The following is a 21,224-nucleotide window of genomic DNA, read 5'->3' as shown; positions in this document are numbered from 1 at the left end:
GAAGTTGCTGACTAATCACATTGCCCATAATTGTTTCAAATATTAAAGAAATTAGGCAATAAATATCAAATTATGACATTTTAATAGGGAACCATCCCTTTATTAGATCACTGGACTTTACAACTACTTTTATGGTTGATACTGAACACCAAATGGCTATTCACTCTCACGATAGGAAAAATATTTGTCTCTCACCTCTTTTAGATTAAAAATAATTTAGTAAGGAGCAATCTCAAATTCATTGTATCTTGGATGGGGAAAACATTATAGTAATACTTCACCACAGTATAATCAGATTCAATTTTCTCCAAGGCATGTCATAAAAAACAGCAATGAATGATGCCCTTCTTCATATAGATCAGGAACACAGGAAAGGCCTAGAAGCTGTACTAAAATATATAAATGAGATGCAAGTTTCTTGAGAAACCATTGGGGATAGGATTTCTGAAAATATTATATAAATAATATAATTCAATTGTTCAACAGGCACATTCTACTAATGATGAATTAGTAATCAACCTAATAGAAAGAAAGCACAACAAGAGGACACAGAGGCTGTATCCACACTGTAGAAATATCCAGGTTGACACCACTTTAACTGCCATGGCTCGTGTATAGAATTCTGGGAACTGTAGTTTGTTGTGGGCCTCAGATGTCTCAAATGGGTCATGCAGATGGGGCAAAAAGAGCAGCCAGAGGCTGTTCCCACACCAGTTCTCTGGGACTGTGGCAACCGCACAGCCTGCTTTCAAAGTGGGCTGCCACAGCAGTCTTGAACTGACCTTGCGCAGGAGTGCTTTTTGCGGTTTTTTTGTGTCGGCTCTTCCAGGTTGGTGTGCTCTCTGCATGGCTTCCAGCCCACTTCGGAACATGGGTTGTATACCAGTAAGCCCCAACACAGTCCTAAGCCAGTGCCTTTGGCCTGTATGTTTCAACCCAAATTATTTCAGCACTAATAGTTTTATAGCCAGAACATGTTTCTGAGATTTTCTCCAATCCCTTGCTGCATCTTGCTTTTTAAGTGACTAGGGCCTTTCTTTAAAATGGATAGGTTCTGGGTGATGGAAGTTCTAGCTGAGGAATGCTTTTGCCTGCTGGAGGAATCCAAACCATCTCCTCAAAGTTGGATATAGCAGTATTTCAGCCCGCTCCACCCCCTCTCCATACTAGTTTGCACGCCCCCGTCCTGACCCACCAGACCCACACCTGAACCGTTTATCTCACCGTCGCCCGGCTTCTCTTCAAACCCAGCTCCCACGCCGCGTTCATAACGGCCGGCCCCCCAGCCGAGCACACGCACCCCCCCCGCACAACCGAATGACGACTCCCATGGGCCCGGATCGGACGGCCCAGAATGCAGACCTCCCTATCGCCCTGGCGGGTACACGCACGCCACCCCGACCGCCCCACCACCCGCCCCCCCCCCGCGTTTCCCACCCTCGCGCCTCCCCAACCGCGTTCCCACCCCACAGAGACGGACCTTTTGGGGACGACTTCTACGAAACCACTTCCACGAACCATGGCGCACCCTCTGGAAACCCCCCCCACGGTTTGGGGCACGCGCACGCGCGACCCACGCCGACCCCACCGGGCCCGGCAGACCCCCCCTAGGGCAGCGTTCCCCACCCGTCCGCACCCCGATTAACGGTCACATTCTGGCCCCATCGGCCCCCCATCGATTCTTGACCCCCCCGCTCGCCCCCGTTAGAACGTGCTGGGGAGCGGTTTAAGCCCCGTGCGATAAACTCTATTCTCTGAGTATCCTTGTTGTGGACCCATAAGTCACCTGATACTTTGAGTATATCAGATATCCATTAAAGGCATAGCAGTCATCCATGATGCTTTTTTTTCTGGTCAGTTGTCAAACGTCAGAATTGGAGGATTCAAATGGGTAGGCGATGGTTCCTTCACTACTGTCATGTCTTCTTCCTTCTCTTCTTCGAGATGCAGTGAGGCAGTATAGCAGCTGTTGTTATAGAACTAGGGTTGCCATGTCCCGCCCCCTGGTGGGACAATCCCACTTTTCTACCAGGCGGGGGTGCCCCATCCCAGTTTCTACCAGGACCCGGGATTGCCCTGGGTCCGCTGCCGCCACTGAACAAAATGATGATGATGATGGTGATATTGATATCAGTCAGCTTCTGAGGCATGGCCAAACTCATGCACAGTGAAGAAAAACCAAAGTACCTTGATCAAGTACACACTTCTGAGAAGTATAGTTGGTGCAAGACATCTGAAACCGAGGGCAAATCCACTTCTTGTTAAACCAACTTGACATATTCAATATGCATAGCCATATGAACCCATGTTCAGTGTGAAACCCAAAGAGTTTGGTTATGCAATAAGCCTCTGAAATATGCAAGAGGCAATCTTAAAATAAAGCCATGTTCAATGCTAGATGTGCTGTTTGGAATGGAGGGGGGTGATTTGGCCAGAAATGGAAGTACATGTCTGCCATCTGTCTAGGAATAATGCCAAAATGTCCTCCATTTAGATCATGCCTAAGAAACATGCATTTATATTAACATTTTTAAAAAATCATCCAATTTTTTCAAGTGTCCTCCATTTAAAAAATGTGTCCTACATTTGAAAATGTTGTCTTACATTTGTCCTACGTTTGTCCTGGTTTGGAGGTCCTGACTTATGGCAACCCTATATAGAACCAAGAAGTCTGTCCTGTTTTATTATTTATTTAAATGATTAATCTCTTAGAGGAAACATTCCAAAGGCATCCATGACAATTTAAACAGTAAAACACAATAATAAGCAATGATAAATACAATTTAAACAGTAAAACACACTAATAAGCAATGATAAAATTGTTGTTGTTGTTGTTGAAAAAACATCTAGGGTTAGCTATATTGGCCATGTAGCAAATCCAATAACATCCAAACAATGATAACTATATTGGGCCAACCAAAATGCATAATTACATGTTGCTAGCTTTTGAAGTCACATTGGCTTCTTCATCAGGCAAACAGGAGAAAGAAATTGAAGATGTTCTAAGGAAACATCTTCTTTGAATTGCAAATGGACATTACATTTCCTTGACTTTGAAAATCTACCAGTGACTACATGGCCAAAGGGGCAAGTGCCAGCCTGCAGATAGCCCTCCTTACCATCTGAACTAAGACCAGAAACAGAAAATGCAGGCCTATGATTAAGATCTTCAATTTCTTTCTCCTGTTTGCCTGATGAAGAAGCCAGTGTGACTTCAAAAGCTTGCAACGTGTAATTGTGTATTTTGGTTGGTCCAATAAAGGTATCATTGTCTGAATGTTGTTGTTGTTGTGTGCCTACGAGGTGTTTCCAATTTATTTTGACCCTATCATGGGGGTTTCTTGGCAAGATTTGTTCAGAGAAGGCTTGTCATTGCCTTCCCCTGAGGCTGAGAATGTATGATAAGAAGAACAAAATCTGTTCAGGTGGCACCATGCACCAAATTAGCTAGCTCAGTTATAGATCAGGGTAAGCGGATACATTTTTAGAGCATAGGATAGTGGAGATTGATAAACTGGAATATAGTTACACAGATGTGGTGCCAATAAAAAGTTTCTATCCCTTGTGCCCACCAATTATAGGGGCGGTACAGGTGATTCTTCTCAGGATCATTGCTGTAGCAACCACACGGCTGTGGCAGTGATCCGGCTCAAAAAGGAGCTACGAAACAGAGCTCCTTTTTGCGCCCTCATAAGGGCTGCAATGCCCTTTTGGTGGCGCTTCTGGCTAGAGCTGTTTGTGCACTCTGGCACCCTTATGTCACAAGGCTGTGCCCCATGTGGATGGCGCCGCAGCCTTATGACGATATTAAGACTCAGCGAATGTGGACATTGAGCCACACCAAGCCCTTATATCGCCGCCGCCACGCTGCTTCGTGCCACTATGTACCAGCCCAATATCCTCTAAAAATATGTCAGAACATTTGGAGGATCTTAGGGCTATGAATTATAACTTCTAGATGAAATAGGGTGATTTAGGGCCTGGGGAGACTGGCACTTTGTACTGGCCTGGGCCCGAACTAGGGCTGCAGTAGGATGGAGAGTTCACATGCTCCCAAACTCTACAGTGCGCAGCGGGCGCCATCTTGATACAACCCCATTTACATGGGATGCACCACCATGACATCCACCGTGCGCAGCGTCCAAATGGCATAGTACATGAAGTGCATCATAATGCCATGCTACGGCAGTTATGGCACCCATTCTGCAGCGCAAAAAGCCCCTTTTCAGGGCTTCTTTTCGAGCCATGTGCAGACTGCGGTGTGTGGTTACTGCAGCCTGCTTCTGGGGAAGAAAGGAGCAGCATCTCACCACCCCTTTCTGCCAATCTGTCCAGCCCCTTAGTTTCCAGTTTTGCTAAACTCTGACACAAGTCCTGCCAATAACCCATATGTAGTTTCTGGGTTATATAATCTATAATATGCAGTCTTTAGAGATGATATTAGGGCATGGCACACTGAACAAAATTAAATTTGATATAAACATATTCATACTTTTACTAAAATGTCTGTGCATACATATACTAAGCTGTTTTAGGACAAGATGACACATGCATACATAAACACATTTTTAGACACTGTTAAACAGAATATGTTCTGCACCAACTGCCAGTGAACATTGTGTAGCTCATATTTAGAGGACATAGTCTTCTCTCTTTCCTCTCACTGCCTAAACTCTAATGCCGAAATTGTGCCGTAATGCCAGTTTCCAGTAAGTATGACAAATGCCTCTAATTAAACCAATTTAAAATAACAGCTTTATATAAAACATATGTGCAAGCAAATGTGTTTTAAAATTAATTTTCTATTGCTCTTTTGTGCAAATGAGGAAGTTTGCATATATGCAAATATTACTCATGGAAATTAAAATACTTAGTGTTTGTTACTCTGTTAAAATAAATAATATGAATGTGTGGTGCTGATATGTTGTTGTTAACTGCCCTCAAGTCCACCCTGACTCATGGCAACCTTATGGATGAGACATCTCCAAGACCCCCCCTATCTTCCACTGCTCTGCTCAGGTCCTGCAGATCCAGGCCTGTGATCTCCCTGATTGACTCTCTATGTGAGATGTGGTCTTTCTTGCTTTCTACTGCCTTCTAGATTTCCTTATATGATTGTCTTTTCTATTGAGTCATGCCTTCTCATAATGTGACCAAAGCATGACAGGCTCAGTTTGGTAATCTTGACTTCCAGAATTCGGACTTAATCTGTTCAAGGACCCATTTGTTTGTCTTGTCGGCTGTTCACAGTTTCCCCAGCATTCTTCTCCAGCACCACATCTCAAATGAGTTCATCTTCTTTCTTTCACCTTTTTTTACTGTCCAGCTCTCACATCTGTACATGGTGATGGGAAAAACAGAGGCTTGAATTATAGCTTTAGTGCTCAATTGTATATCTTTACATTTTAGAATCTTCTCTAGCTTTTTTATGGCTGCCTTTCCCATCCCTAGTCTTATTTCTTGGCTGCAGTCTATGTTCTGGTCAATTTTGTCCCTATTCTAAATTTGATTTTAAAAGAATGAAAGAGAGAGAAACAGAGAAAGTAATCTGATAAGAAAACTGCTGAACCAAATCAGGGAAAGTTAGAAATGAAAAGTTAAGTTTAATATTTACAATGAAAACAGTAATTTCCAGAGCAACCCTATCAGGAAGGATTGGCATATGTGTGCACAGAACTCTGTGGTGAATCTACCACCAAATCCAAAGCTCTGGTTTCTTATGACAGAAGGTGAGAGTGGAAATATTTCTTATCTTTCCCTCCCCCCCGCTTTTCAATCATTGCAGTCAGTGGAAATTAATTAGCTATGCTAGCTCTGGGGCTGACATAGATGAGGACCCAAGCTTTGTGTCCACAGGTGTGTGTGTGTGTGTGTGTGTGTGTGTGTGTGTGTGTGTGTGTATGTGTATGCACATACACACAGAATGCAGGCTCTTTAGATAGTGCATATTGGTGTTCTCCATTGAAATGCCACTGACAAGCCCTGCTTGGAAGTCACCACTGCCAGGATTAGGACAAGAGCTGGAAAATTTCCTGCCAGCAAAAGATTCCTGCTCTTTGAGATCATTGTATAACCATCCATCTGTCTGTCTGCCTGTTGATCTTTCTTCTTTCTTCTTTCCTCCCTTCCTTCACTGCAAATGCTCATAACATTTATTCAAGCCTTCATGGACCCCCACTGTGGACATCACAATCCCCAAAGGGTCTGTGGACCACAAGTTAAGAACCGCTGTTCTACATCACATTCCTTCAGTTATTTAAAGATGGCTATCATATCACCTCTCTGTCTTCTCTTCTTGAAGCTAAACATAACTGATAACCTAAGTCATTTCTCATCAGGCTTGATTACCACACCTTTCATAATATTGGTCACCATCTCTGAATACATTCCAGCTTATCAATGTTCTTCTTGAACTGTAGTCTGAATAAAGTAGAATGGAATGGAATGGTACCACTACTTTCTCTTGATTAACTACCCCTGTTGATTAATTCTAGCATTTTCCAGTCAAAGATGTTTGAACTATAGTCCTGCAGATCAACTCCAGCCAGCATGACCAGTACTTAGGAATGACCATAACTGGGATCCAAGACTGTATGTAGGGCCACAGGCTCCCCACCCTTGCCTTAACTGAAGGTGGTCACATGAGACTTCTCCTTGCCTCTCCTGCATTTTTCTCCCTTTTAGGTTTGTGATGGAGCATATAGAGACTCTGTAAATAGCCCCTAAGAGGTGGCCTGCAGCCACCTCCAGCTATGCCAGATCATGGCCACGGCAACTGCATGCTGTGGCCCCAATCTGGCCTTACCAGGGCACAAAAAGGAGCCACAAAATTGGCTCTTTTTTATGCCCTAGAAAGGGCACGATAGCCAGGGTGCCATGGCTTTAAGGCGCCCCTTTAGTGCTGAGTCATGTAAATGCAGTGCCAGAGGAGTGGCATGATGTCACACACAGTGTGGAGCAGCGTGTGGCATCATGCCACCATGACATCGTATGGATACCATGCCCTGACTCTGCTTCCAGGCCGGTCTCATTGGCCGGTATGGACAGCTCCATAGTTACTAATAAAGAAACAGAGAAAAGGCTTGAAACTACCAATACAAAAAAAGTAGAGGAACTAGCACAAGGTATACAAATAGTCTTGGTTTCTGCTTTCTCATAGTGAGAAGAACTACAAAGTCATGAAAGTGCTATTGAGGGGAAGTCATGAAAGTGCTAATGATTTGGACTGTGCTAGTGTGTTCTGCTTTCAGAGAACTATAGTGGATTTTCAGATTCAAAAAGAGATTGCACAGATAAGCTCTCTGAGATCTTAAAGGGACTGAAGGTCTGCCCTTAAATGACATGTTGAAGAACTAATTATAAAGGAATAAGTCCAGGTTTATGTAACCATGCAGGAGTCTACTTAGATTTTTTTGTGTGCAAGAGATTCTGTAGCCAATCTACATTTCAATGTTCTGTAGCAAATCTACATTTCAAATATATTTTGAAATATACCTTCCATCTATGAGGAAGACTAGATGTTTAACAGTTTATTTATTTTATTTTATACAGGCCTCCATGGAACCTATTGTGAGTTATCCACAAAGCAATTATCTTACGATGTGTTATTCTCAGCAACCACATTTCTTCTGTTGAGAATGACCATTATTACGAATAGGAACCAAATGTTCACTTGCACACATATTTACCAGCTGTGATCTGTGTGATGAAAGAAGCTTCTGCACCAGGATCATGTTTCTGTATCTGTATCCAGAAAAAGCTTCTACATGGAAAGAAAAATTATTTGGGATTGTAACAGTGCTGATTACCTTTTCAACAGAGTGAGGCCACTAATTCTAAGAACATTGTTCTTCCATCCTCAGAACAGGCAATCAAAGATCACTATCAAATTAACTGCATTTGCCAAATGGAGAAATGCTTATACATAGTAGCATGTGTGTACATTTAACTATTGTATAAGTCCTTCACGGTGACAATTTGACTAGTTTCCCAGAATTACTTGTATATCTTCTAATAACATTTTATTTTTGTCTAATTTGAGGAAACTACAGGTGTCCAATGGAATATTATGTACTACATAGGACTGTAACTATTGTGCTCTGTAGTGGATTCTGGTCAGACTCTCCTCAACCCCACTTACCAGTAAGGAGCTGCTGAGATTGATGAGGGTCGATTCCCTTGTTGATCGAGAAGTGGCTGCCTGACATTCCCAACCCTTCCCACATGCAACAGGCAGAAGGATCCCTTGTCACAAATCCCTCTGCTCTGGAAATTGCTCAAAAAGGGGGTGGGTAGGAATGTTAGACAGATGCTAAAGTTACATTTATTGAAGCCAGGAGTTGATCCCTTTTGATCCCAGCAGCTGCTTACTAGTAAGTGGGCCTTGTGGGGCTTTCACAGTCCCTATGTAGCCCCGAAATTAGGGCTATGTCAGGGTTATGAATACACTGCAGTTATAAAAGCATAATTGTGAGTTAAGGATTCATAAATGCCCAACAGGATTCCAGCCAATGATGCTAACTTGATAGTGGAACCTTTAATGATTGATTATGTGACAGAAATATGATATCTCAATGTAGAAGAATTAGAGAAGAGTAGAGAATGTCTGAATCAAAGGAATTTCCCCCCAGTGTAAACATGAACTCATACTAATATCTTGGGTTCAAGGAATTTGCCTAACAAAGCCACATACAGAATAGATGGATATATGTAACTATTTAAAGGAATATAAGAGAGGTCTATAGTGGATCAAAGTCATTAAATGGATTTATAAAAATTCTTCCCTCATTGCTTTCTTTATTATGTCATCTGGATATCTGTTTAATAATTTAAGTGTGTAAACATATTTTCTTTCTAACCTGTAACAATGTTCTGCCACTTGTATCCATTATAATTGGTTTTCAAGAATATTAATGGAACAGTAAATACTTTAGAAAACAAATTTTTAATTTAATTAAAAAAGGGGGGGGATAACACAATCAATAAATAGAAAACATTCCTACATTTTCTTTAAACTGATACTGATTAATTAGCATAGGAGATCCCCCAAAGACACACACTGTATTTAATTTAGTGAACATATTTAGCTTGTACCACTTTTTAGCTCATATATAACTTTGATTGGGTCCTCTTCGGACACTGGTAAGATTATCTCGGCAAACCCAAATGAACTTTAATCCAATTGTAGTATCACAGTCACTTCTACTTTAGTAATGAGCAAATAGCAATCATGTGTGCATACACCCACATACAATTAGTATTTTGCCAGCTGATGTTCAGCAAAGCAAACTTTGCAACATTCAGCTAAGTCATGTGGAGGAGGCATGTGAAATATACAAAATGGATATGTAGATGCATACATATGATTTTTAAAAAATGTATGAAGAGGTATCCATCTTTCTCTGGTTTTATTCTGCATCAACTCTTTAAATGATATGAGCCACATACTTCCCTAGGAAACCTTAGGAAGACATGATGGGTATTCAGATCTAGAAATGCTTCTGTAGAATTTCTTTAGAACTGGAATTTCATAAAGTGGATCTTTTCTCACCTAAATTCCAGTTGGATGGGAAAAGCTAGAAATAATTCTTGAGGGTTCCCTCAAGATAGTAACCTTGGATGGAGGAAGATATCAGCCTGCAATTAAATTATATCTTCTTGTTAGCTCTGAGTTACACCATGCCAGGACTTTCTACAGCAAGAATAATTTGATTAAATACAAGTAGTGTAATGCACACGAGTGCTGTTTGGGTCTGACTAAATGTGACATTAAATATATGAATGCAATTGTGCCACTTTTTGTTTTGTTACGAAATTTAACGTCCATGGAGAAAACTGAGCATTCTCAAAACAATGGGGCTGGGGTGGTGAAAGAAAATGCAACTCTTCCTCTCTTTCCTTGCCATGGTTCTTAGAAGGGCCCCCTCTGTTGTTTGTATTTTGGTGCAAGAGTCTCTTTAAATGTAAAGAAAAAGGTGATTTCTGTTGAGGCTCCCCCAGGCCTGCTATTTTACCTAATGGAAGTTGTAAAAGGGAATGACACTTATGCAATCTAGGCATTTCCAGAGTAAGGAGCCTTGAAAGTGCAGACACATGGAAGTTTATAAACTCATGGAGTAACATTCCACAGCACATTTTCTACACACCTTAAAGATCCAGGGATGGGCTCTGGATAGGTTTACCAGGTTGCATATGGGGCTAGGCTTCTGTATATTTAACAGCTAACACGTTCTGTAGCCTGAAGATTGATTGCCAGTGCTGTGTGTCCAGTTATAGGAACATACTGGCTGGACACCTCTCCACTGCCCTCTCTCTATTCTCTACTGGTCGGTAGAAGAGATGTGGAACTAAAAAGATGGTGGGGATGAAGCAACTGAAAAGATGGTTTTAGGGTGAGGGTAAGAAGAAGATGTTGCATATATCCCACCTGGCAGTAGTTTATGCTATGCCTCTCTGCTCTGCAGAACCTGAGGAAATTTCTTTGTGGACTAGTTGTAAGAGTATTCTCAGGTGACACCTTACACACTGAAATCCATGTAATGTTCGCGTGTCATAAACAACCAGGACCGGGAAGTGATACTTTCCCTCTGTACCTGTTGCTAAACAATTGCACTAATTCAAACATCCAACCTTTGGCTACTGATATCCGAATCACCTCAGAGGCCTCAGTTTGTTATAGCAAAACAGCAAACAGTTTTTCAGTCATAATATGCTTCCCCATTCTGAAATGACACTATTAATTGAAAGCTGGGAACATATATTATGCCATTCCAAAATGGAAACAACCAAAATAGGCTTCTTTTAAAAGGCTATGATTTGTAGAGTTATGTTGACATCTATCACTTTAGAGTACATTAAATTCCATTAACTTTATGAGTTTCTGCACCTCCATTAATAGCAGTGCAATTACTGTACATTCATACCTGAAAATGGAAGCACCCCTGGCCTTCCCCCTTGCTTGCCCTCCATTCATCTAACGTGGAGGGAAGAATATTTCATCTTCATTCCATAGCAAGAGAGCTCATTAAAAGTGAGGGTGGACCAGTATTTATGAAATTCTGTCAAGGTAGGAAGAGTGATTTGCTATCACAGAAAGTTCTCAGAACATTTTAAATGGAAGGAAATAAGCCCCAGATACTAATGCAGCTGGGTGGGGCATTAACTAAACCAGTTTTTAGCAGCCCTAACAATATTTAAATAAGATAGAGCACTGTCTCAAATGTTGAGGTGACAGATGCTGGAGATCAGGTTCAATGGTGAGATGTTGGGAGACAGAAAGGTGTGTTCCTTAAGTTTGTCTGCCTTGAGTTCAGTGGGAGACATTGTTCCTTGTAGTCAGTGTTGAAGACCGGTTCAAATGCCAGTTTGGTCAGGTTTTTCACATAAGCATGGTTTTAGGAAGCATGCCCTTTAACCTTAGCTCAGTTACATATTTTGTGCCTGTCATGTCATCAATAATTGTTATACCAGTCCGTTCAATAAAAGACTTCACATGGCCATCAGTGTTCCTTTGTTGAAAGGAAAACTGTCATGGTATTTTCAGCTTTTCTGTTCGTTCAGTGGTAATAGTGATTGCCATGAACTGAATGAAAAATGAACTGTAAAATGAACTTAGCTGCTAGAGGTGGAAGGCTGGGATGTTGCTGGAGGGAGAGGGGTGGCAATGTGTCCACATGCTTGCTCTGGCCACCAACTGGGAGAGGCAGTAGCCATGCAAGAGGAGTAAAAAGGCTGAGTGAGAGGATAAAAGGGGAAGGAGGAGTGAGAAAAAGGGAGATGGGTGGTATGGAAGAACCAGAGAAGGGAAGTGGAGAAGGACAAAGGCAACTGGAGAAAGAATGGGTTGGTAAGAGAGGCCAAGAATGGCTGGAGGAAGTCATTGAGGGTGGGATGGTCAGTGGGTGGCAAGTAGAACAGGGGCAGGTGAATAGAAATAGGAAGGGGAGTACCAGGGAGGGGATGCAGGGACAGGCAGCTGGTAGGAAAGTCTAGTTCTTTCCCTGGGGATGAAGGAGGACTTGGGGAAAGAGGGGAAGCAGTGGAGAACAGGTGACACTGGGAGGAGATAAGGAAGAGGGCCCCAGATGAACTTGGGGGAGAGAAGGGAGGTTGACTGAGAACTTTTGAGTGGGAGGAGATGGAAAAAATAAATATTACTCCCATTTGTCCATAGCTGGAAGAAAGAGAAAGTGACTTACAGAATCGAAGGGGAAAGGAGCCTTCCAATATATGTGGAAACACAGTTTTCTTTTCCTTTAATTCAGGATCAAGCTTAGGAGTCTTTGTGTTAAGTGGAAGCCAGGGCATTATATACCTTGTGTTGTGTTTTTGGGAAACCTTTGACCCTGATAACAATAAAGAGACCAAGTGCAATCAAGTCATTGGAGAACTTGCTTGCTGCCAAATGGATCTTCATGGGATAGTGGGCCCAACCCCCCTGCCAGGGTTGGGTTGGGGAAGAGCCACAGATTGAATGGAAGAAGTTTGTATGTTATTGCTTTGAAAGAGTGCAAACTTTTATTCTGCTACTCTTAAGGGTGATTCAATACTCTACTTTTCTTTCCCACATCCTCTTCCTGTTTTTATTCATGTAATCCTTTTTTTCCCTTCAGCCTACCCTGATTGTGCTTCTTTTGGAAAGAATCCAGGTAGTGTTTCTCTGCATAGCTCCAGATGTTTGCAATAATGTATGGCTCAAGTGAATGCTGGTGGTAAAAGGATACTTTTTCACAGGAAATAGTTTGTATCTGACACCATTCTATTTCTCTTTGGTGGAAGAAAGACATTTGCTCACTTATGACTTTTTGGTAAACAAGAAGCAAAGAGTGGCAGGACTCTTTGAACAGGCTTGGGCAGAGAGTTGATTTAGTTCTGCTGGTACGTCTCTTGCATGAGCTGCAAAGCTTCCCAACCCTCAGCTGCTTAACAATAGCCATTACAAAACTGTTCCTCTAAGTTCTTCTCACCCTAAATTATATTGTTGGACTGAAGTGTGGAGTGTTGTTTAAGTAAGGTGTAGAATTTTGTGTGGAAAGAATCAAAGTTCTGTTTAGATGAGAATATAAAAAGAACCATACTGCATCCAGATTCAGGAGTCTGACTAGTCCATCATTCTGTTTACACAGAGACCTGTTCTGCTACTCAAAACAAAATCCTGTTTTGGGTTCAGAAATCTTGTATTCTTTGAATGTTTGTTTGTAAGAATCCAGCTGATTTTTTAAAAAGCTCACACAAGCATAACATTTGGTTTAGAAGGTTCTCCCAATTAATGTCACATTAAAATGCCTATGTGTATAAGCCACTGATACACTGTAATACACTAGACCCTTGGTATCCACTGGAGTTTGGTTCCAGTAGCCCCAATGGATACCAAAATCGGTGGATACTCAAGTCCCATTAAATACAATGGTAAAGGAAAATGGTGTCCCTTATATAAAATGGCCATATCAAGGTTTGCATTTTGGAAATTTATATTGTTTTGAATATTTTCAAACCATGGATGGCTGAGTCCCTGGATAAAGAATCCGTGGATACAGAGGGATGATTATATGTGAGAACCTTCTATGCACCAAACTTTTCAAAGTAGTAATCCAAAATCTAGGCACGTCACAGACCGCCTAAAAGCGGCGGTTTGCCGGCGCTGCTGAGGGAGGGAGCCGCAGCAGCCAAACCGCGTGGCTCCCGCACGGAGCAAAAGAGAAGCCCCCAAATGGTGCTTCTTCCCGCGGCACGGTTATGACGCTGTGAGGCACCAATGGTGCACTCGCGACATCATAAGCGCCATGCGATGTGCAGACGCTATGCGTCCGGAACGTAATAATGACGGCACCTGTGTGTATAGGGCGCCGCCATTATTACGCGCCCATCACGTACTAGGGGTGAGGCCGGTGTGGATGCTAGGTCCCCGGCCAACCCCTAGCATGTGATGGGGGCGCCTCAAGAGCCCTTCTGTAACGGGCCCTAGTCCTCCAAATATAATCCTTTTAGATGCCTACAAGCATAGCCTACAGGCATGAAAGAATCTTTTGCCCACTTTCTCCTAGTAATTTGCATTGAGCAGCTGATTGATGTTATGGTTTTATTTATCTTCTCTACTCCCACACTGTGTACAGTTTTACATTCATTCCTTTAAAGCAAGGAACACATGTTTAAACACATTTTAACTGTGCACTTTCCTCTAATACAGTACACCCCTGCCTTATGCGGGGAATCTATTCTGGACCCCCACCCCACGTAAGGAAAATTCCGCATAAGATCAAGCCCCATTCCTTTGAATGGGGTGCATCCCTGTGGTGTGTGGTGCAGTGTGCACTGCGGGGACACTGCGGGGAGCACCCCATTCACCATATTAGGGCTCATGTGACCTCAAGTCTGCATATGGTGAGTCCTCATATGGAATATTTTTATATTGGAGAACTCTTTTGTAAGGTTGCGAAAACTGAATTTAGATGGATAACGGAGTTTTAGTTTTGCATATTGTTTCAAAAATGCAATATTAGATCCTTGTGTATTAAAATGGAAGCCAGAAAACTTTTGTCCCCATTGCTATTTAGAATTATGTGCAACTGGAATGGTACACAATGGAACTTACTCCCAAATAAGCAGTTGGAGAATTGTGGCTTAGAAATGAAAAAACAAAAACAAAACTAACAATTGTGATACATTTGGATAGGGCCTAATACTGTGCCAACATTGAATCTGATGTTCTAGTGTATATTTCATCAGTGAAAACATGCACTAGATTAGCACTATAGCAATGTCTAAAACGTACTAGCCAAAGAGACTTCTATCTTCTTAAAATTCTGCTTTTTAGCCTCATGTGGTAATGCCATATAACCTTTCATATAGATTGTGAAAGATCTGAATCTATCTGTAAAAGATGGTGCTGTAATTACTCACTTCAGTTCTTATATGTATTGTTATATAGCCACTTGTATAGTCTTGCACACTGCTCTCAATAACTCAAAGTATTTATAAGCTTTCTAAACTGTTTTAAATATGTTTATTTTTTAAAAAAGGGACTTTCTGCATCCATTTTGTTAACTGTATTTTGTTTTAAATCATATCGTTAGCCACTATGTCCCATTTTGGGAGAAAGCTTGGATATAAAACAAATACACAAAGAAAGGGGGCCTGGGGAAGTTACTGTTTTAGACTATAACTTCAAAAATCCCCTGACCAGCATGGCTGTCACTTCTCCAAGTTCTACTTAATATATTGTGTGTGTGTGTGTTGTGTGCTTTCAAGTCATTTCCGACTTATGATTACCCTAATGCGTTTTCTTGGCAAGTCTTTTCAAAGGGGGTTTGCCAGTGCCATTCACTGAGGCTGAGAGACTGTGGCTTGCGCAACGTCACCCATTTGATTTTCATGGCAAAGTGTGAATTTGAACCCTGGTCTCCAAAGTCATAGTCCATTAGATATACTTAAATTAATAGTAGATATGCTTAACTACTACTATACTACCATAGTAGTATTTCTTGTTACATACAATAATAACAGGCGAATGATGACTTCTCGTTGCTTAAAACTCTGCTTGTGACCACAGTAACCATTCATTCATTCATTAGTTAAGTTGATGTTGATTTCAAAAATAGTTTTTGGCATTTACCTGATTCATCTTCCTTGCAGTGAGATGCAGTATTGATCCTTCCTTTGTAAAAGGGACAATTAAGAAACCTCTGAAACAAACACTTCATCAGCTTGGGTTACTGTATGGGTGTCTGTCATCCAATTACTGATCAGCATCAACCTTGTTTAGCTTAGCTCATGAGAGTTAATGAGATCACAGTTGCTAATGGCATGTTGTGTACAAGATATATTTAATGAGTATTCATTAAACAGCTTTATTAGTATTCACTTAGCACTGTTCTACAAACAGCTTATTTGGGTAACTTTCTTGGCTCCATTCTATTGCTCTTCTAAGACCTTTTGGATTCTGACTTCTCTGCTTCAGTTTCTATTCTTAGTCTTTCAAATAAATTGAAAAACTGAAAAGTACCCACCAGCCTGTTTTGATTTGCAACAACTACTTTGTGTTTGAATGTGTACTCAGGTATAAATATGAAATCAGTGGCAGCCAGTGGCTCCATGACAGTTGGCCAGTGAGTGTACTCTGGATTTTATTAAACTTTATAGGAACTGTCCAAGGTTCTGAGCCCATTTTGGTTCAGCAGACTGGAAGGTTCCTTCACAGTCTAGACTAAAATCCAGGGTGGATTCACATTCCACTCACATGGAAGCTGAATTTAAACACAATTGGTCACAGAAGTAGTGCATCCCTTTCAATGACAATTTTAAAAAAAAGTTAAAACAGTATCCAGATCTTATGCTTTTCTGCAGAAGTATGGGCCATCAAGTTTATGAAATGTATGAAGCACTAGTAAATTATGCAGCTTTTCAAGAAGGGAAAGAAAGTAATGGGCAGGCATCTATGATACAAGCAGAAATGAGCCTCCAAATGTTGGACTGCAGCTCCCATAATAGGAGTTTATCACATGGAGGGGGGATTAATAGTTTAAACATGATTAAAATGAGATTAACACAAGAGCCATTATTCTGTGAATAACCAGGCAATAAACAGGGGGAAAAAAAAACATTCACAAGGAAATCTAGTGAATGATTTGCTGCTGTTTATTGCCTAGTTATTCATGGGATAATGGCACTTTAATTGCGTTTAATCTTGATGTAATGTGAAAACCATTAGTGAAATTGTGCAATTAAAACAGGATATTCCCAGGATAATATCACTTTGATCATGACATCATGTGAAAACCATTCATGCAATGGCACGATTATGGCAGGTTAATCACCATTTATACTTCCAACTTCCCCCCTGTGTTATAAACTCCTTAGCAATGTTGGCTATGGTTGGGGAGTGTAGCAGTCCAACAACATCTGGAAGGCCACGTCCTAACTATTTTCTATAGGTTCCAAACATTTTGGGTTGATTTCTTCCAGCCAGGAGCTCTGTTAAGGTGACCAACCCTATTGAGATTTACTTGCGAATGAACCAATGGAACTGAAAGAGCTTACTATCCATTTGAATTTCATTTGAAACAGAGCTGGGAAAATTTGTTATTTACAATGGCCATGCTGGCCGGCAGTGCTATTCAGACCAGACCCCTTCTGCAAGCTCTTGGCTGCTGGTCTGCAGAGAATTTCCAGGAAAGAAAGAAACTTTCATAGCCAATGGACACATATATGGTACCAATCCCTGGCCTATTCGGGAGAGAAAACAGCCTCCACCTCCTCATTTTTTCCCCACTTAAACTTTAGGAAGAACTTCCTGATTGTAAGAGTGGTATGACAATGGAATACACTGCCTTGGAGAGTGGTGGAGCCGCCTCCTTTGGAGGTCTTTAAGCAGAAGCTGGATGGGCCATCTGTTGGGGGTGCTTTGGTTGTGTATTCCTGCACAGCAGGAGGTAGACTGGATGACCCTTGTGGTCTCTTTCAACTCTATGATTCTATGATTCTATGTCTGCAATCCTAAATAGAATAGTTAAAAAAAAAAAAAGGTCTTTTGCAGCTACTGCTATGGATCAATAAAAGCTACAGTATCCACAATAGTGCTGGAGATGGCACAAGAGTAACAACTGCCTGCCCTCCTCCCCCCACACATTTCCTTAAGCCAGTGTGCATTTTTGAAGTTTGGCTTTCTCATGAAGTGAGGTGAGGTGCAGGTTGATACATCACAGTCTCCACACAGAACATTTTGCATAGAAGCTGAAGATAGCAGTTTATAATGGAATCTTCTGATTAGGCCAGGAGCATCTAATTATAGGAGATGGTGGAAAAGGTGAACCCTGACAACAGCCTTTCTCTGTCAGTTTATTGCAATGGTAAGCCAGGTCTCATGTCTGTAAGCCAGGAATATATTTTTTTCCTAACTGCTTGTGTGGGTCCCCTGCCACTGCCCCAACCTTCCTTCCTAGTTCAAATTTCCTGGAAATTGTCAGCCTGTTATCAATTTGTATTTTTCTTTTCCCAATGGAGTTACTTTGTAACTCCATCCAATATTTTCCCCCCTCCCCTGTAGCTGTTAATGAGCGTTTCACACACACAGCATATTTAATACGCCTGGAATTCATTATGTGTTTTCCTAAGAACCCAGTCATACATTTTTCACCCCCCTCTTTTTAAACAATTCTTCCTTTCCTCTTAAATTTACTTCACAGTTGACCTGTTCTAATTTCCAGTTGGCTCCTCCTTTCTTTGGTCCCCTTTGATCCTTCCAGCAGTGGCTGGGATTTCCTTCAAAGTTCCCCAGAAAATGCAAAAGATTGCATTAAAACACACTCATTCATTGTGACTCACTCACTTTTATACTCTAATATGACTCCTCCTCCTCAAGACTCTTCTTTTTTCCCCCTCCGATTCTTCATGTCCTTTCAAACATTCCCTTTTTCATTCCCTCCTTGCTCTCTTGCAGCCTTGATTTGTGTGTGTGTATACAATATTTACACTCATTCCCTCCATATTTGCAGCTTTCATATTTGCAGATTTGATTATTCATGGATTTGATTAATATGTTCTCTCTAGGAATACCTAGGTTCTCCAGTGCAACTCTATGGTCAACTTTAACTAAAAGTTGCACTGAAAAGCCTAGAGATTCCTAGAGAGGACACTCCACTAGGCCTTTGTAGCTCCTCCGGCGCAGTTCTATGGCCAGTGTCTGTCGGACGTTGACCACAGAGTTGCCCTGGAGGACCTAGAGATTCCCAGAGAGGTGTCATTCTCTCAGGTAAAACATGGTGTTTTTGTTATTTGCGTTTTTTCCATATTCATGGGGGTCTTGTGCTCCTAACCCTAGTGAATATGGAGGGACAAGTGTAGATTATATAGTGATAACAACAACAACAACAACAACAACTAGTATCTCCCTGTTGCTGTTGTCTCCCAACGCTTCCTTGCTCTCCTTTAACTAAAGTGTGTGCAGCGTTGCCAATTTCTGGGGAATTCCCTGCAGTCCGGGGAATTTAATTAATTTCTTTTCAGGGATTTTGACTGAATATTCAGGTAAATATTGGGGAATTCCAGGGATTTTGGTAAAACATCCCGGGGATATATCTTCAAGGCTTGTTGGCAACACTGAGTGTCTGTGTGTGTGTGAGAGAGAAAAAACTGTCATCCTAAAAGTTGGAAGTGTTTTTAGGGCTGCATCCGCACTGTGCGGAAATAACCCGGTTTGACACTGCTTTAACTGCTATGGTTCAATGCTAGGGAATTTCCAGAACTCCCTAGCATTGAGCCATGGCAGTTAAAGCGGTGCCAAACCGCGTTATTTCCGCACAGTGTGGATGCAGGCTTTTTGCCTCTTTCTCTCTGATCCTGAAATAACTAGAGGAAGTTCGCCTGATCCTTTGCAATGACGGCTTCACATCAGCGTCTAATGGCATCTTCTCTAAAGGCAGAGGGAGTGCTGCAAGCCAGGCATGAGCCAAAGAAGGAGGGAAGGGAAGGGAGTCTGGTTTGGAGGAAGGATCCCCTCCGCCTCCTCGGACTCTTGCTACTGACACCGCTTCCCGGTCGCCAAAGGAAATAAACAGTCTTTCCCAGACTCTGAGGGGAAAACTTCCCCCACTGGAAGGGAAGGTGGCATTTGTGTATTGGCTCTGTGTTGTTGTTGTTGTGTGCCTTCATTCGTTTGCGACTTCTGCTGACACCCAGGAGACCCCCTCATTGGCTTTTCTTGGCCAGTCTCTCCAGGAGAGGGATGGGTTGCCATTGCCCTCCTCTTGAGGCTGTGAGAGTGTGGCTTGGCCAAAGTCACTCTCAGGGGGTTTCCATGGCCGAGCCTGGTCTCCAGAGGCAGGAGGCTCAAACCACTACCCCGTACTGCCTCTCGCTATGTCTTGGCACAGGGGCTTTGGAAAGCAATAGTTTTCATGTTGGACTATGGCTCTGGAGCCCAGGGTCGGAATCCCCCGCTCAGCCCTGGAAACCCACTGGGGGACCCTGAGCAAGTCGCACCCTCTCAGCCTCAGAGGAGGGCAAGGGCAAACCCCCTTCTGAAGCAGCCCTCCTTTTCTAGGACACGTCCTCCATTTCAGCCTCCCCTCCAGGAGGAACACCAAAACGTCCTCCCTTTTGGCGCGTGAGGCATTTCTAGTTCTTTTTTTAAAGCTTTTCTTTAGCCAGTCTTCCATTTTTTCTCCCTTGTCCTCCTCCTTGGACAGCTTTGGTCAAACCCTGCTGCCTCTGGAGGGGAAATAAAATAAAACTTGCCAAGAATAAAACTCGTGATAGGTGCTGCTGACCCTTTCAGGGCGGCCATAATCCTGAAGCGACTTGAAGGCACTCCCACAACCACAACTTCCACAACCACAACTCTTCCCAAGCTTTATTTCCTCCCTCTTCCCCTGCCCTGCCTCCATCCCTTCAGAGGCTTCTAAAGCTGGGCTCGAGTTGTCTGAAGGGATTAGGAGGGGTTGGGGTTTTTTAAGGGCGCCATGGGGCGAAAGGGGCTCTTCTGAGGAAAAAGGGCGCCTGCTGCCCTTGCACTTCTTCCTTCTCTCCCTTCTTTTCCTTCAGGCAATGCTCCCCAATCTGCCTTTTGGGCAGAAACAGCTGCTGTGGCCTTTGCCAGTCTCCCTTTAAAAGGCTGTGGCCTTTGCCTGTGTCCTCTTCTGAAAAGCTGGTCTGAGTGGCACAAGGCTCAGGGGGAGGAAGAAGGAGAGGCCCTCGGTTTAGTTTTATTTGTTTATTTATTAAAAAATCAAATTTCAAATTTCAAATAAAAATTAAAATGTGTACAATGAGTTCCCACACTGGGTGACCCCAGCCCTAGGGAAGGAGGGTGTTTCTCCTTCTGTGGTAGAGTGGTTACAATTCAGAATTTTATTTATGTTGAGGAAATGAAAATTATAGTACTGAAATGAATTGAGGGCAAACTTTGTCAGGATGAAGGATTCAGATCATGTCAAATTCTCTGCTTTGGAATGTAAACAGTTTGGAAATGGCTCCAGATTTTAAGCTGCTAGAGCAAATAAAAGGAAGTACTGGCATAAACAGTTTTAAGGAAACAAAACATATAGATAAAAAATGGATTGACATGGGATAGAGATGGTATGCTAGGATATCCAACAAATATATATATATATATATATATATATATATGCGCAAATGTTCAATTCAATGTAACCAATGAAAATGTGATTTGTAGTTTCCTTTGTTCGAAATGGTATATTGGTTCATCTTAAGAACTGTGGTTCCAGTAATTT

This window comes from Sceloporus undulatus, chromosome 2 (assembly GCF_019175285.1).
Source record: "Sceloporus undulatus isolate JIND9_A2432 ecotype Alabama chromosome 2, SceUnd_v1.1, whole genome shotgun sequence".
Classification (NCBI taxonomy): Eukaryota; Metazoa; Chordata; class Lepidosauria; order Squamata; family Phrynosomatidae; genus Sceloporus; species Sceloporus undulatus.
The sequence above is the reverse complement of the archived record's forward strand: the minus strand, read 5'-3'. Positions refer to the sequence as shown.